The 14,225-nt window shown below is 46.3% G+C and overlaps 1 pseudogene; it reads left to right on the top strand.

Annotated features, from left to right (window-relative positions):
• The window catches only part of LOC103255967, a 317,052-nt pseudogene that overhangs the window by 201,762 nt on the left and 101,065 nt on the right, over positions 1–14,225 (top strand).

Raw genomic sequence — 14,225 nt, 5'->3', positions numbered from 1 at the left:
AACCACTCTTTGGGCTTCTCCCCAGAACTATAGCCTCAGGGTCCAGCAACCGTTCTGCCCGTCCACCCCATACTGGGCATGATATGACTGAGGTCTGATTCCCTTCCTCCCATGGATCACAATTCTGCTCATTCAGCTGCTTGGGCCCTGAGGAAGAGATGAGCCTGAGCCTGCTTTCTCTGCCCCTGGCATCTAGCTGTCCTTCAAGTTCCTGAAACTGACAGGTTCTTGCTGTCTCCACTACCATGCCCTGTCGTCCCAGTTGATGTTTCCCACTGTGTGTTGCAATCACCTTGGAGTTATTCCCTTTTCTCCACTTTTCCCCCAGATGCGGAGAGCCCCCTTTCCAGGAAGGCTTCCCTCCTCCCTCAGAGCAGCGCAGTCCCACTTCCAGCGCTCACTCTTCTCTTTGCTGACTTTCTCTAGACATAGTGGCCTCCTTGTACTCCCTTGTATATATCAAGAAAGCTCCTGCCTTGGGCCTTTTCACTTTCTGTTCCTTCTGCCTGGGGTTCTATTCACACAGGTCATTATGGGCTGGGTCCTGCTCTTTCACCTGTGACTATGTTTTGTGCAATCGCAGCTCTCCAGTGTAAAGTTGACCCCTGCCCTCCCAGGGCCCCTTCATGCTTGGTTTTTTAAAGCACTTCACATACTGTATATGTTACGTATTCATTATTTTGGGGGGCTGCTTGTTGTTCAGTGTTTACTTTTAAATCAAATTATGCATCCATGTAGCTTAAAAAGCTAAATCAGCCTGGGATTCTTATTTTTAAAATAGCACCTTTATTCCCTTCGTTCCATTTCTTCTCCTCACAGAAACCCTTTTCATGGCTTGCTGCTTGCTCACTTCCTGAGCACTGCTGCCCGTGTTTCAGCTCTGTCCTAGACGTTCTGCTTTGCCCGAGCCCCAGGGTTTCTGCATTCATCTCATGTTGGTGGAGACAATGGCTTCCTTCAGTACTGTCATTTGTGTTAGATTTCACCAGGAACATTGATCTGTAGTTTTCTTTCCTTGGAGTGTCTAGAGTGTCATGTAATGCTTGCCTTGTCGAATGAGTGTGAAAGTGTTCTCTGTTATTCATTTTTGAGATCAGTTGGAGAAAGATTGGTATTAATTTTTATTTAAATGTTTGGTAGAAGTTACCAGTGAAGCCACCTGGTCCTAGACTTTTCTTTGTTGGGAAGTTATTTATTAATGATTCAATTTCCTTACTAGTTGTAGATCAAATCAAATATCCTATTTTTTCATGAGTCAGTTTTGGTAGATTGTGTATTTCTAAGTATTTGTTTATTTCATCTAATTTTCACAATTTGCTGGCATGCAATTTTTCATAGTATTCTCTCATAATCTTTTTTATTTATCTGAAATCAGTAATAATGTTTCTACTTTCATTTCTGATTTTAGTCATTTGTGCCTTCTTTTTTCTTATTCAAACTAGGTAAAAGTTTGGCAATTTTGTTAATCTTTTCAAGGAACTAACTTTAGGTTTTGTTGATTTTCTTTAGTTTTTCTATTCTTTATTTCATTTATCACTCCTTTTATTTTTAGATTTCCCTCCTGCTAGATTTAAGTTTAGTTTCCTTGGCTTTTTGCAGTTCCTTAAGGTGCACAGTTATTTATTTGAGATTTTCTTTTTTTATACTATATGCATTTACAATTGTCAATTTTTCTGTTAGCATGGATTTCACTGAATTTTATGTTTTTGTATGTTGTATTTTTGTTTTTATTTGTCTCAGATATTTTCTCATTTCCCTTGTAATTTCTTCTATGATGTGCTGGTTGTTTAATATTTGCAAATTTTCTATTTTTCTTCTGTTCTTTTAGTTTCATTCCATTATGATTAGAAAATACATTTGTATTATTTTAAACTTTTGCATTTATTGAAACTCGTTTTTTTGCCCTGCATGTAGTCTGTCTTCGGGGTATAGTTCATGTATGCTTGAGAACAATGTGTATTCTGGTGCTGTTTAGCAGAGTGTTCCTTATGTCTATTAAATCTAATTGGTTTTTAGTGTGTTTCGATTTCTTATTGATCTTTTGTCTGAAAGTAGAGTGTTGAAGTCTCCAATTATTATTTTATTACAGTAGAAATGTCTATTTCTTCTTTCAATTTTGTCAATTTTTGCTCCACTTATTTTGGGGTTGTGTTGTTAGGTGTGTGAGTGCTTGTAATTGTTATATCTTCTTTCTGTATTGAGCCATTTATGAATATATGATGCCCTTTTTTGTCTCTTGTAATCTCTTTTTATCTAAATTATATTTTGTCTGACCATAATATAGCCAACTCAGTTCTATTTTGGTTACTATTTGGAATATCTTTTTTTCATACTTTTACTTTTAAACTCTTTGTGTCCTTGTATATAAGCAATTCCCTTGTTAAGAGTGTAAAGACAGATCCTGTTTTTAATCTAATCTGCCAATCTCTGCTTTTCAACAGGAGAGTTTAATCCATTTGCAGTTAATTTAATTATGGATAAAGTAATCTGTAATTTATCTATTTGTTTTTTGTATTTATCTATTTTTTTGACATTATCTATTTGCTTTTTGTTCCTCTGTTTGTCCCTTCCTCAGTTTCTCCATTATCAGTTTGCTTTTTGTTCCTCCATTTGTCTGTTCTTCCAGTTTCTCCAGTACTTTTTTGTATTAAGCTGATTTTTTTTGTAGTCTGGAATTTTGATTTTCTTCCTTGGAGGAGGGTACACAGTAGCATGACTTGCTCAACGGTGGGTGTGCCCTGGGTGAATCTGCTAGATTCTTAGGCTGGAAGCACAAATGGCAAAAGTTTGTTTCCCTGTTGCAAGACCAGAGTCATAGCAAGTAGCAAGCCCTGGGCCCAGACTCTGTGCAGCTGGGGTATGGCATTGAAGCCACTTGTGTGGGCTTGTTAGAATGAAGATAGAGTCCCAGGGCTGGGGAGGTGCAGTGGCTTCTGGCTTCCAGAGCAGTGTGCTCTCCAGAGGTGGTTCTGATCTCAAGATGGCACCATGCTGTGGCAGCTCAGCTCTCCAGGGGCAGGTAGGTGTGAGGAGTACACACCTTATGTCGTCAATCCAGGGCAGCGCAGTTGTGTGAATTCCCAGAAGTTCTCCACACTGGACTTGAAGCTTTTGTCTGCAAGGGATAACTACTGATTTGGTGGTGATCTGGGAAGATGAAGTGGCAGAAACAGGGTGTCTCCATGCTGTCCTTCTGGTCTTCCAGCTATCACAAGTACCTCTCTGCATTCCTCTGAACTGTAGCACGTTCCTTTGGACACTACAGTTGAATCTTAGCTGTTTTTTCATTGCCTGGGTTTTTTTCTTGTGGGGGGACAAGTGCCAGGTACCTCTAGTCAGCCATCTTGTTGATGCCACTTTGAACATATTTAAGACTGATGTAACTCTGAACATATTTAAAACAGTTGATTTAACATCTTTGAATGTCTAGACTTCCTCAGGGATGCTTTTGTCAAATTCTTTTTTTTTTCTGTCAGTGGGCCACACTTTCCCATTTCTTTGTTGTGTAATTTTTTTTTTTTGAGAACTGAACATTTTGAGTATTATGTTGTGATAACACTGGAGGTCTTATTCTCCCATTCCTCAGATGTTGCCAAGTCTTGCTTGTTGAGAGCTGGAACCATTTATTGTGACTCTTCCACACTTTTTGCAAACTGTGTATTGCATGTAGTCTCTGAAGTTTCTCTTCTGTTATTTGTGCTGTCAACTAGTGGACTGATAAAGATTTCCTTAAATGTTGGGCTCCCAAAACAGAGCAGAAACGATTACTGTCTCTTTAAATCTATGGCTTCATGGTTAAGGCTTCATCCCCTGGTTGAAACAGTGGCCAGCACAGAGTCTACTTCAGCGATCAAAAACAGTGGCCAGCAATCAACACATACCCTCCATTTTTGGAGGACAAAATGTCAATATTGCCTTGTCCCTGGTACCAGCAAGCCACCAGAAATCTGACCGCTATTCCCCCAGCTTCTTGTCATAGGCTGCCTGCCATTCAGGAAGCCTCTATAAAAAAGGCTAAAATTCACCAAAGTTTACCTGCCTCTTTATCAGTCTTTCCCCTGGCTACTGAAAGTGTTTGACTACACTCTTGCTGTTTTGAATTTAATTTGTCTCCCTAAAAGACATATAAGTCCTAATCCCACATACCTCAGAATATGACCTTATTTGGAAATAGGGACTTTATAATTAAGTTAAAATCAGGTCATTAGGGGGGCCCTCACCTAATTTGATACGTGTCTTTATAAAAAGGGGAAATTTGGAGGCAGGCACAGACAGGAGCAGAGGAAGAACATGTGAAGACACGTAGGAGAAAACGCCATGACTGGAGTAGTTATCCAAAAACCAATGAACACCAAGGATTGCTGGCAGCCACCAGAAGCTGGAAGAGGCAAAAGGAACCTCCCCTCGAGCCAGCATGGCCCTGCATAGTCAGGCCCACGTGCTGGTTTCAGATTTCTAGTCTGGGAGCAGTCTAGAACTGGGAGAAAATAAATTGTTTCAAGTCTCCCAGTTTGTGGTGCTTTGTAACTGCAGTCCTGGGACACTCATACAGTTCTTCCTCAGACAGTTCCTGCTCTCCAATGGTACCATGCTGTGGCAAGTCAGCTCTCAAGGGGCAGGTAGGGGTGAGCAGTTCACATCTTGTGTTCCCAATCCAGGGCAGTGCAATTGCATGAATTCCCAGAAGGTCTCCACACTGAACTTGAAGTTTTTCTCTGCAAGGGGTGACTTTACTGATTTGGGGGTGATCTGGGTGTGGAACATGGGTTGGCAGAAACAGGGTGTCTCCAAGCTGTCCTTCTGGGCTTCCAACCATCACAAATACCTCTGTATTCCTCTGAACTGCGGCACTTTGCTTTGGTGGCGGGAGATTCTTGGAGCTTCCCACTCTGCCATCTTCTATGCCACTCTTACTCGGTATTTTGTAAATTGTTCTCTCTCTGCCCACCATAGCACAAGCGGTGTGAGGGACAGGAGTTTTGTATCTTATACTCACTGTTGTATCTACATGGAGAGCAGTACAGGACACAAAGTGATCCATTCATGAATAATTATTGAGTGACGTAAGACATAGCTGGGCATAGACAAGGCAGCATTATCTCACCTGGTGGAGGAGAGAGGCATGCATTAAGTGCCATGATAGAGGTCAGCTCTGGGCGTGATGAGTTCTAAAGCAGCAGCCACATTGGGGAATCCAGGGGGCGCTTCTCAGGGGAGAGAAGCCCAATCTCTCCGCTGAGTGGGAGGCTGATGAGAGAGCAGGAGTGACACAGCGCCAGAGGGAGGCAGTGGCAGAGGCAGTGGCAAAGGGCTGGTGGGCAGGACTTGGGTTTGCTGTGGGTGTGAAGACGTGTGTGTGAGGTAGAAGAGATCCTGTGAAGGGGGACTTGCCTCCTGCTGACGAGCATGGAGTCCAGGGGGCAGTGGCACAGACAGGCTTAAGAGACAGGATGGTCACTGCCAGCCGAACGGAGGATGGAATTGCAGGGACGAATAGCGAGTGTGAAGTTGGTGAGACACTGCCACATGCATGTGAGGAAAGGGGTGGTGAAGGGGATGGGGGCCTGGCCAAGGCAGGGACTGGAAGTGCAGGCAGCAGAGCTGCAGGGATATCCTTGAATTTCAGGGCTTAGGGTGCTGGTTCTCATCTGAATTGCTAATCCAAGAGAGGTCTTGGTTTCAAAACAATTTTGTAACATACTTTTTGTAACTGTCAGCCTGTGACAGAATGTGGCACTGGTAAATATGCAGTTTGGAACACTGAGTGCTGTGCCTCATGGCACAGGAGCATTTGCTGGTTTCTCAGCATCACTAAGCTCACTTCCTCTTACATCTCAGTGCCCACAAGGGCCTGGTGTCCTGTGCTCAGGTGTTCTGAGTCTGACTTTGTGCTGGATGGTGTGTGCCATCCTGCTGGCTGGAGGCTGGCCTTGCTCTGACAGCATGGTGCCTGGTGCGTGGGGTTGGGCCTTGCAGTGATATGTGTGCTTGTCCTCCTCAGCGGTGCCTGGTGTTGTGAGAAGTTGTACTTCACTTGCTCCTCCAAAGAACTACAACAGCAAGTGTGAAGCTGCCTCTGTGACAATGATTGGGTTTATTATGAGACCACAGAAGACCCCAGGGTGCCTGGGGGATTGCTTGTGAGCACCCCTGTGCCAGAAGTTCTAGATCTGCAGCAGACAGAAGCAGAGTTTAATAGTTCTCCCAGCATATTACTTATTTCTTTTCCAGTAAGTATTTGGTGCAATGGACAATAAGAAGTGAGCTTTTCAAAATGTTATTTGTGCCCAGCAAGTACTGAGGGCTCTTTCACAGACCCAAAGAGAAAACCCTTAAGACCCAGACACAGGCTGACAGAGGACACGTGCAGTAGCAGGCATATTGCTGGTGGTTGGCTCCAGCCTTCTGGTCTGGGCCCCGCTGGGCTGAGGGGGTGTTAGTCCCCATGTCCTCTTTCTGGGGACCCTAAGTGCAGCAGCAGTGCCCAGGACTCAGCCTTCTCTCATGCCTGAGAGTTTGAGACTCCAGAAGGTTTTATGGAAGCATGGGTGCTACACTCCATCCACCAAAGGAAGCACTAGCCACGCCCAGAATTGGGGGAGGATGGGACCCACCTGACCCACCACGAATACTGCAAAGGTCCAGTGTAACATCCTGTTGCAGGGATGAAGGGTTGAGTGAGTTGGTCTTCCCAAATGAGCAATAAGGCCTCAGTTTCATGAATAGGAGACCTAGCATCCAGCAGAAGGTGACTTTCTTGCTTCTTGATCCTCCACATCAGATGCCACCACACATCACTTAAGCCTCTCCACACTGGCTCTAGCTTTCTGCTTGTGATTTTGGGAAATCTTTTCCAGATGGATGACCATTAGATCCCCCTCATCCAGCTCTTGAGAGTTTGACACAGGGCAATGTCTTGAGGCAGCAGCTCCTGGGTTCTCCCTTCACCTCCTCTGAGGGGTCTGTGGTGACAGCATTGACCTGTACCCACCAGCCTCCCAGCAGGCTCCATGGCTATGGCCTCCCTGTCTTTTATCAGCAACACGAGCCACAGGAACTCAAATATAAACACAGATTTTTTAAATAGAAATTTCATTCACTGCATGATTCGTTGGTTACAATCATGTATTATTGTCTGTCAGAAACATGATCCAGATGCTGGTGTGGCTTCCTGAAGTCAGAAACCTGTGGTCACACTATGCATGTTGACATGCTCAGGTGACTGGCTAAGAGCAGTGGGAGCAGCAGGTTAAGCACAGGTGTGCCAGCGTGTGGCTTGCAGTCAATGAACTGTTTTCAATTCCAGCTTAGTCACAGGCAAGGGCTGTGCCCTGTGCCCCTCCATGTCTTGGTCTCCTTATCGGTCCATTGGAGGAGTAATAGCCACACTTGAGGGCGTTTGAAGATTAAACAAGATGTCACGTGCTCAGAATTAGCATGGGACTTGCAGAATTTTCAAACTAAGGTTAGACTACTACCTTGCCAGGCCTCGTTCTAATCTCTGTGTACTTTTACCCATTTCAAGCTCTCAGAAGCTGGGGGCAGCTGAGGACAAGGAGGAAGGGTCATGTGGCTGTGGTCAAAGATATTCAGATGAGGTCAAACTCAGGTGTTTGTGGATTCCAAAATGTACTTTGATTTCTTTCCATAAATCCCATGCTTCTCAGTTACTGTTGAAAAAGAGTTTGGATTTTCTAAGTCGGACACAGTGTGACAGTCTCAGCGTTTCCATGGGATGTGTACCAGTGTCCTTTTCTTCCACAGATTCCTGTGCTCCTGAACCTGAGCCAAGACCCTGAGGTCAACCTGCCCACACCACCACTCATGTATGTAATGGCCCTGGGTGCCTGTCTGGGAGGTAAGGGGTGTGGCTGCATGGGGGAGATGCTCGTGTTGTTGTCCAACCTGAAACAATAGTTAGTGCCTATTAGACTGAAAGTAAATTCAGGAGAACCTGATATATCCTGGCTGGAAACACTTCTTCAGCTTTGACCAAAGCGATTCCAGTGCCACTCAGTTCCCCCTGTAGAGCTAGGCACTTATAGTGCTCTGCAGAACTTCCTCTGACATCCCACGCCCACACGCAATGACAGTTGATAATGACGCCTCCCAGCTGAAGGGCTCCCATCCTGCACCCATGAGGGCTGAGGCACAGGTTTACAACCAGGTTTTTAACCAGAAGCCACCTTGGTTGCAGTTCTCTTTCTCTCTATTCCCTCCTCAAGCAGTGGAGGGACAAGTGGGTTAGCTAACAAGTAGAGACTTTCACCTAGAGTGTGAAGAAAGAGCAAAGACCTTTTGGTGGTGGAAGTTGTGCTTTGAGACACTGAAAAGTGAATTAGAGAGAGTGTTAGGAGAGACTGACCTCTGGTGACTAAACAAGGATTTTGGGTACGGCTGTCTGGGGAGCTCTGAAAAGTCTTCATACTTAAAATGCTGAATCACCCAGGGGAACACTGGAGGATTGTGGGGAATCTTAGATAGACACATCATATATATTTTAAGTTTTTATTCTTATATCCAGGCATGCTTAGATAATCCAGCTTTCTTTGTTCTTTGATCTCTGACTACTAAATCAGTAATTTTCTGGTTAGTTTATTTCCCTGGTTGCAGAGGAGGATTAATGTCATCTAGTGAGGTTTCTATAACATCTAGAGAGAGTGAATTCTTCGAACTCGGTGACTGAGGCCTCAGAGTTAAAATTGTAATAATCTGAGAACCAGGCCAGGAAGAGCAGTGACTTTGTTCAGAGCCACATTTAACATCAACGATAGGAAACAGAATCCAAGGGCACCTGGAAGTGCATCCCATGAGGATTTTATCCATTCAGATTTATTGGGAATCTCCTGTAACCTGGCATTGTGTTAGACAATGAGTTTACTCCCTGCCCTTGAGTGGGAAGATCATCTCCTAAGCTAAGGTAATAGCATAAATGAGTGCATCCTAGACAGGCACCTAGAGTATTCAGGGAGCACCCAGGATAGACTGGAGGGAGAGTCGGAGGATACTCTGCAGAAAGGGATGTATTGAGTCCTGGCCTCTGCTCATACACTGTGGAGGAGAGGACTCTCCCTCTCTGGTGAGGGTGGGGACCTGTGACCTCCACCCCGGAGCTGCCTACAGTGTGTCAACTCAGAGGATCCACCTTTCTGAGACTGGAGAAAGACCCGTGTCCCATGCAGAAGACTCAGTAGCCCACTGACATGTCAGGGCCAGAAGTGGTGAGCCCTGAACTTGAGCCAGGTATCTGACTCCAGAGGATGATCAGAGAGGGCCAGGATTTGGGCTGCTAAGGTCCTTCCGTGGACATCCTGCCTGCAGTGGGCATGAGGTTCTGATTGGTGCGGGACCACTTGCCAGGAAATAGGAAGTAGGAAGGTGCTTCCATTTCCTTCATCAGGACACCTAGGTGAGTGGCTCGGCAGGCCCTTCTGTTCCTGGGCTCCTCTGGACTCAAGGAAATGAACAGGGGAGGAAAGGATGCTCAAGGGTCTGAGGGAAGGAGCAGAAACTTGTCTCTGGGAGGAATGGTGACTTGGGCCTGGGGAGAAAGACTAGTGAGGTGCTCAGTGGCCCCAGCTCTTTCCTTGGAGAGGGCAATGCTGCTGAGAAACAGGCAAGGGCAGGGCTGGCTTATGTCATGTGGACAGCTGCTCAGCCTTCAGACAGCAGGCTTCTCCCTGATACAGGAGGTCGTGCAGATGGACTGGAGGGACTGCAGTTCCCAGAAGCCCTGTACCAGGATGAGTCCTTGTTGCCTGGCTGCCCTCCCCAGGGCCCATTTTCTCAGCCATCCCTCTGCACGGGTGCTTTGACCTCCAAGGCCTCTCAGCCTAGGAGGAGGGGCTTTCAGTTGTTAAGTTTCTCTGGCCCTGCTTCTTTTAATGTTCTCAGCCACAGGCAACAGAAAACCTGACTAATAGCAGTCCAAACACACAGAGAGATATTCTCCTCCCATAGTAGGAGAAGCTTAGAGGTGAGGAGGGGTGAGCCTCAGTCCTGTGTTTTCCAATGTCAGGTAGGCCTCCATGATCCTCTTGACCTCTCCTTCCTTTCATGGGATGGTTTTAGGCTGCATATAAGACAGACATAGAGGAGGACTGGCACCAACATGTTTTGATCAGTAAGGCGAAAGCTATTCCAACAGGCTCCCTGACAGACTCACCTGCCCCATTGGTCAGCAAAATGAGCCAAGTGGGCATGCCACCAATATGGGTATGACAGAGAGAAGAAGCAGGGAAGAGTGGGAGGGTATGAGGGGGTGGACTGACCCCACAGGTGCTGCACAGCTATAGGGGAAACACAGTATGTCCACTGCTGTGATAGAAAGATCCAGAAGACCTCAGCTAAAGCCTCAAATCTTCCAAGCTTTGTAATCTGAAAAAATGCCCCATCTTTTTGTCATGCTAATAAGATGATTTCATTAGAAAGGAAAGGAAGATGGAAAACATGATGGTTCAACAACACAGACTTTGCCTCCTGGGTGGCAGACATCCCAGGTAGTACACATCTGAGCTGTCTGCAGAAAGGCACAGTGGTGCCGTCAGGCCCATGCCCTCCTCTATGTGCCCTGCAACTTACCAAAAACACAAAGACTTGGCCCACACACAGGTTGGACACAGCTCTAGGCATTATACCACACACATGTGGAAACAGCAGTGTCCAAAGAAGGAGTGGGACCACTCTCTCCTGAGGTTTGGTCTCAGAACCAGGGAAATGGTTATCAAGGTTCCTGGACTCTAGTGGCTTTACTTTAGTCCTCAGGCAGAAGCAGGAGCCCACCTGCCAGTCCCTGGCTGTCATCAGTGGGCAATGTAGGGCTTCCCCACATCTGCATTGAGGAAGCCCACCATCTTCGCCAGGCAGTGGCTAGGCTGACACAAGATTAGCAAAGTGAGTGTATTCTGATGTCAGGGCCTTGAAGGCGCTGCACTCATCGAGGAGCAAGAGACCCCGGTTTCACTGTTCTGGCCCAAGCTTCCTTCCCAGCATCCATTCATTGAAAAGCACAGGGGCTGGGTGCTCATAGGAGCAGCCCTACCTGTCCTGGCACATCAGGGTTATACCACATGGAAGAGGATATATGGATTTAGAGGCAAAGCCAAAACCTGTTTGTTACAAACACTGTGTATAAGAATCTCCAGTCAAGCTTCCTACAAAGCCAGTGCAGGCTGAACTAAACAGGACGTGTTCTCAGACCAGTGTGACTTTGCCCTTAACAGAAAACATAAAAATCAACTCTATGCATGGGCACTGCCTTGACAAGTACAAGAGCCTTCGGTCCTTGAAGATACAAATATGACCTAAGGAAAGAAAGAGGTTTTCGTCCAGCCATGTGCTGCCTGCACTGTCCAGACCTCTAGGTAGTTACAACAAGGATGCCATCTTCCCTCAGATCCTTAGCATCCTTCCTCCCCCATTCCTTTCCCTGAGTCCAGAGGGGCTCAGGATCAGAAGGGCCTGCCAAGCCACTCACCCTGGCATCCTGATGAAGGAAATGGACGCATCTTCCTGTTTGCTGGCAAGTGGTCTGTCACAGATCAGGATGAGATGCCCCATCTGGGGAGTGCCTGCCTGCAAAACTGCCATTTTAACTGGCAAAGGAGTGTCTATCAATCACTAGTCCTTGTCAGGAGAGAAAATAAGTACTGCCTTTGCTTTAGACCTCATATGGGTTGCTGAATGTGAACTTGGACTGCATGTTAAGCTCCCCTTGTGGTGTCCTGGAGTTAGGAGTATAAGGGTGCAGACAGATGCTGTTCTGGTGCCAGGTATGTTCTGTCACTTGGGGGCTGGGCAGGGCAGGTCCCACTGAGAAACACAGGCTTCCCCAGGGGAAGAGACTCGTCATACTATGGGAAACAATTGCTAGGCAGGGTGACCTGACCAGGGTGTGGAGTCTCACTTGGTGGGTCTCCTAGCCAGGGTAGAAGTGGGGTTTGCCAGCAGGGTGAAAGGGTGGTTGCATCCATGTGACAGAGCAAGCAGGGGGCTGTCTGGCCCAGCACTTCCAGGGGTACTTGGACATCGCCACCTGCTCCAGACCTTTCAGATGTTCTGCACAGCTGACTGTAGAAAGGCTGTCTGCAGAAAGACCTTAGCAATCCAAATCCTGGCCCTCTCTGATCTTCCTCTGGAGTCAGATTACTTCAGGGCTCACCACTTCTGGCCCTGACATGTCAGTGTGCTGCTGAGCCTTCTGCATGGGACATGGGTATTCCTCTGGACTCAGAAAGACTTTTCCCCTGAGCTGGCATGCTGTGGGCAGCTCCAACGTGGAGGTCACAGTTCCCTACCCTCACCAGAGAGGGAGAGTCCTCTCCTCCACAGTGTATCCACAGAAGTTGAGACTGTGCTAAACTGACTGTGCCTGAGTCAAGCAGCTGTCCCGAACACGTACCCTCATTACTCCAGGAAAGCAAGAGGCTCATGGGCTGGGACTGCACTGTGTGAGTGTGTAGTGACTCCCTATCATTGCATAGTTGACTCAGGCTGCCCTAGAGAGGCACTTCACACCAAGGAGGTGCCCTTCGGTGAAAAATGCCAAAGGAAATTAATTAATGGGTTGTTTTTATCCATATTTTCATCCACTGAAAGCATTTCTTGGTAGATGTCCAGACCTGGAGTCCTGAGGAAGGTGGTTCTCATTTGAGATTGCATTCCTCTGCCCCAAGGGACACATGTTTTCACCCCAGTTGTTGGCCCTACTTGCACTTTCTTCTAAAGATCCTTGATCCCTCAGTGACTTGCCCATTCCCTTTAGTATGTCCTCTGTTCTGTTGCACAGAACACCATCACCTTGCACATCAGTGAATCTGGTATTTACAAGCAGTGACTTAATTTTCTGGTTGTATGTGTTTCCAGATACTTGCAATGTTATCACTTTGATGGTGCCTGTAAAGTAGTCAGATAATCAAAGCCTGTGAGACAATCCAGTACTACAGAACAAAAAGAACAGAACCTTATCACCAAGATGAACAGGGATTTTACTTTTATGATTTTGGTTTTAGGTAATGGGACACTGATTGAAGCATCAGCAAATGTCTGTGCCAGGATTGCAGCATGGATATGGGTTCTCATTCTTGGAATTTTTCAGGTACTTTAAAAACTAATTTAAAATTTCTCTTTATCTATTTTCTAAACTTACTTAATAAAAAAGGAAAACACTAACACATTGTTTAACAGTGGAATAAGCATGTTTTAGTAATTAGGCTTTGGTGTAGGCAAAATTAGTTTAGAAAAAACACATTAAAACTTTGTTGCTGGGATTAGCAAAGGATGATCAGATGTTCTGGATGATTCAGGCTGAGTCAGGGTTCAGGATAACTGTAGGCTTGCCAGGTGTTTCATGTTGCTGTCCTCGTGAAAACTCCCAGGGGACTCATGCCTTGACTGTTCATAAGACCAGGATAACAGGGTCTGACACTTTCTATTGGGGGCACAGCAAAAAATTCTTGCTAGCAGGGACCAGGTGTGTGGCAGACTGAAGTCAGGGTGGTCTTGCTGAAGGCAGCCTGGGAGTGGGTGTGGGCACCCTTCAGGAGGACAGCATGGAGTCGGGGCCCACACAGAGATGGAGCCCACACTCAGACAGGACCCACATGAAGCCAGGGCCTGTAGGGGAGCAGAGCTGTTGCCTGTAAGGAGGACCTTCTCCAACAGGTGCTGGGTTACCTCTGAGATCCTGTGTGCCTGATGCCATGGTTATATGGCATAAATGCCAATTCAGGCAGGTGAGTGGGCAGAATGGAAGTATGTTGCCCTCATAAAATGATGCTTTCAAAATGAACTTCATTCATTTGGTGTTGAGCATGATTTCTATGGAGGTGCTTTGACTATAAACTCACAGCTGGGCATCTGCACTAGCACAGATTCTCAGAACCAGACTTGGGTAAAGATTTGACACCTCAGCTTTGTTTGCATGGCAGGGGGACCTGCAGACAGTGGAGCCATGGCCCCTGCCTCAAGCACTACTGCTTGGAGTCAGGCTTGGGCAGAGCAGCCTGACTCTCGTGCCCAGGTAAGGACCAACAACAGTCTGACTTACTATATTAGCCATTCCATAGATCCTGAGAAACTAGTAATACTTGATAATTTTGCTGAGACATTAATTTGAATGACAGTCCTGGGAAACTTAGTTGGGAAAAGGTGCTTGGTTGGAGAGCTGGCTGTGCTCTCCCATGGGACTCTAGACACATTGCTGATCCTGTTGCTTAGGGACAAGG

The sequence above is a fragment of the Carlito syrichta genome, unplaced genomic scaffold (assembly GCF_000164805.1).
Source record: "Carlito syrichta isolate Samal-C Ts95f unplaced genomic scaffold, Tarsius_syrichta-2.0.1 Scaffold288787, whole genome shotgun sequence".
NCBI lineage: Eukaryota > Metazoa > Chordata > Mammalia > Primates > Tarsiidae > Carlito > Carlito syrichta.
The sequence above is the reverse complement of the archived record's forward strand: the minus strand, read 5'-3'. Positions and strand labels throughout refer to the sequence as shown.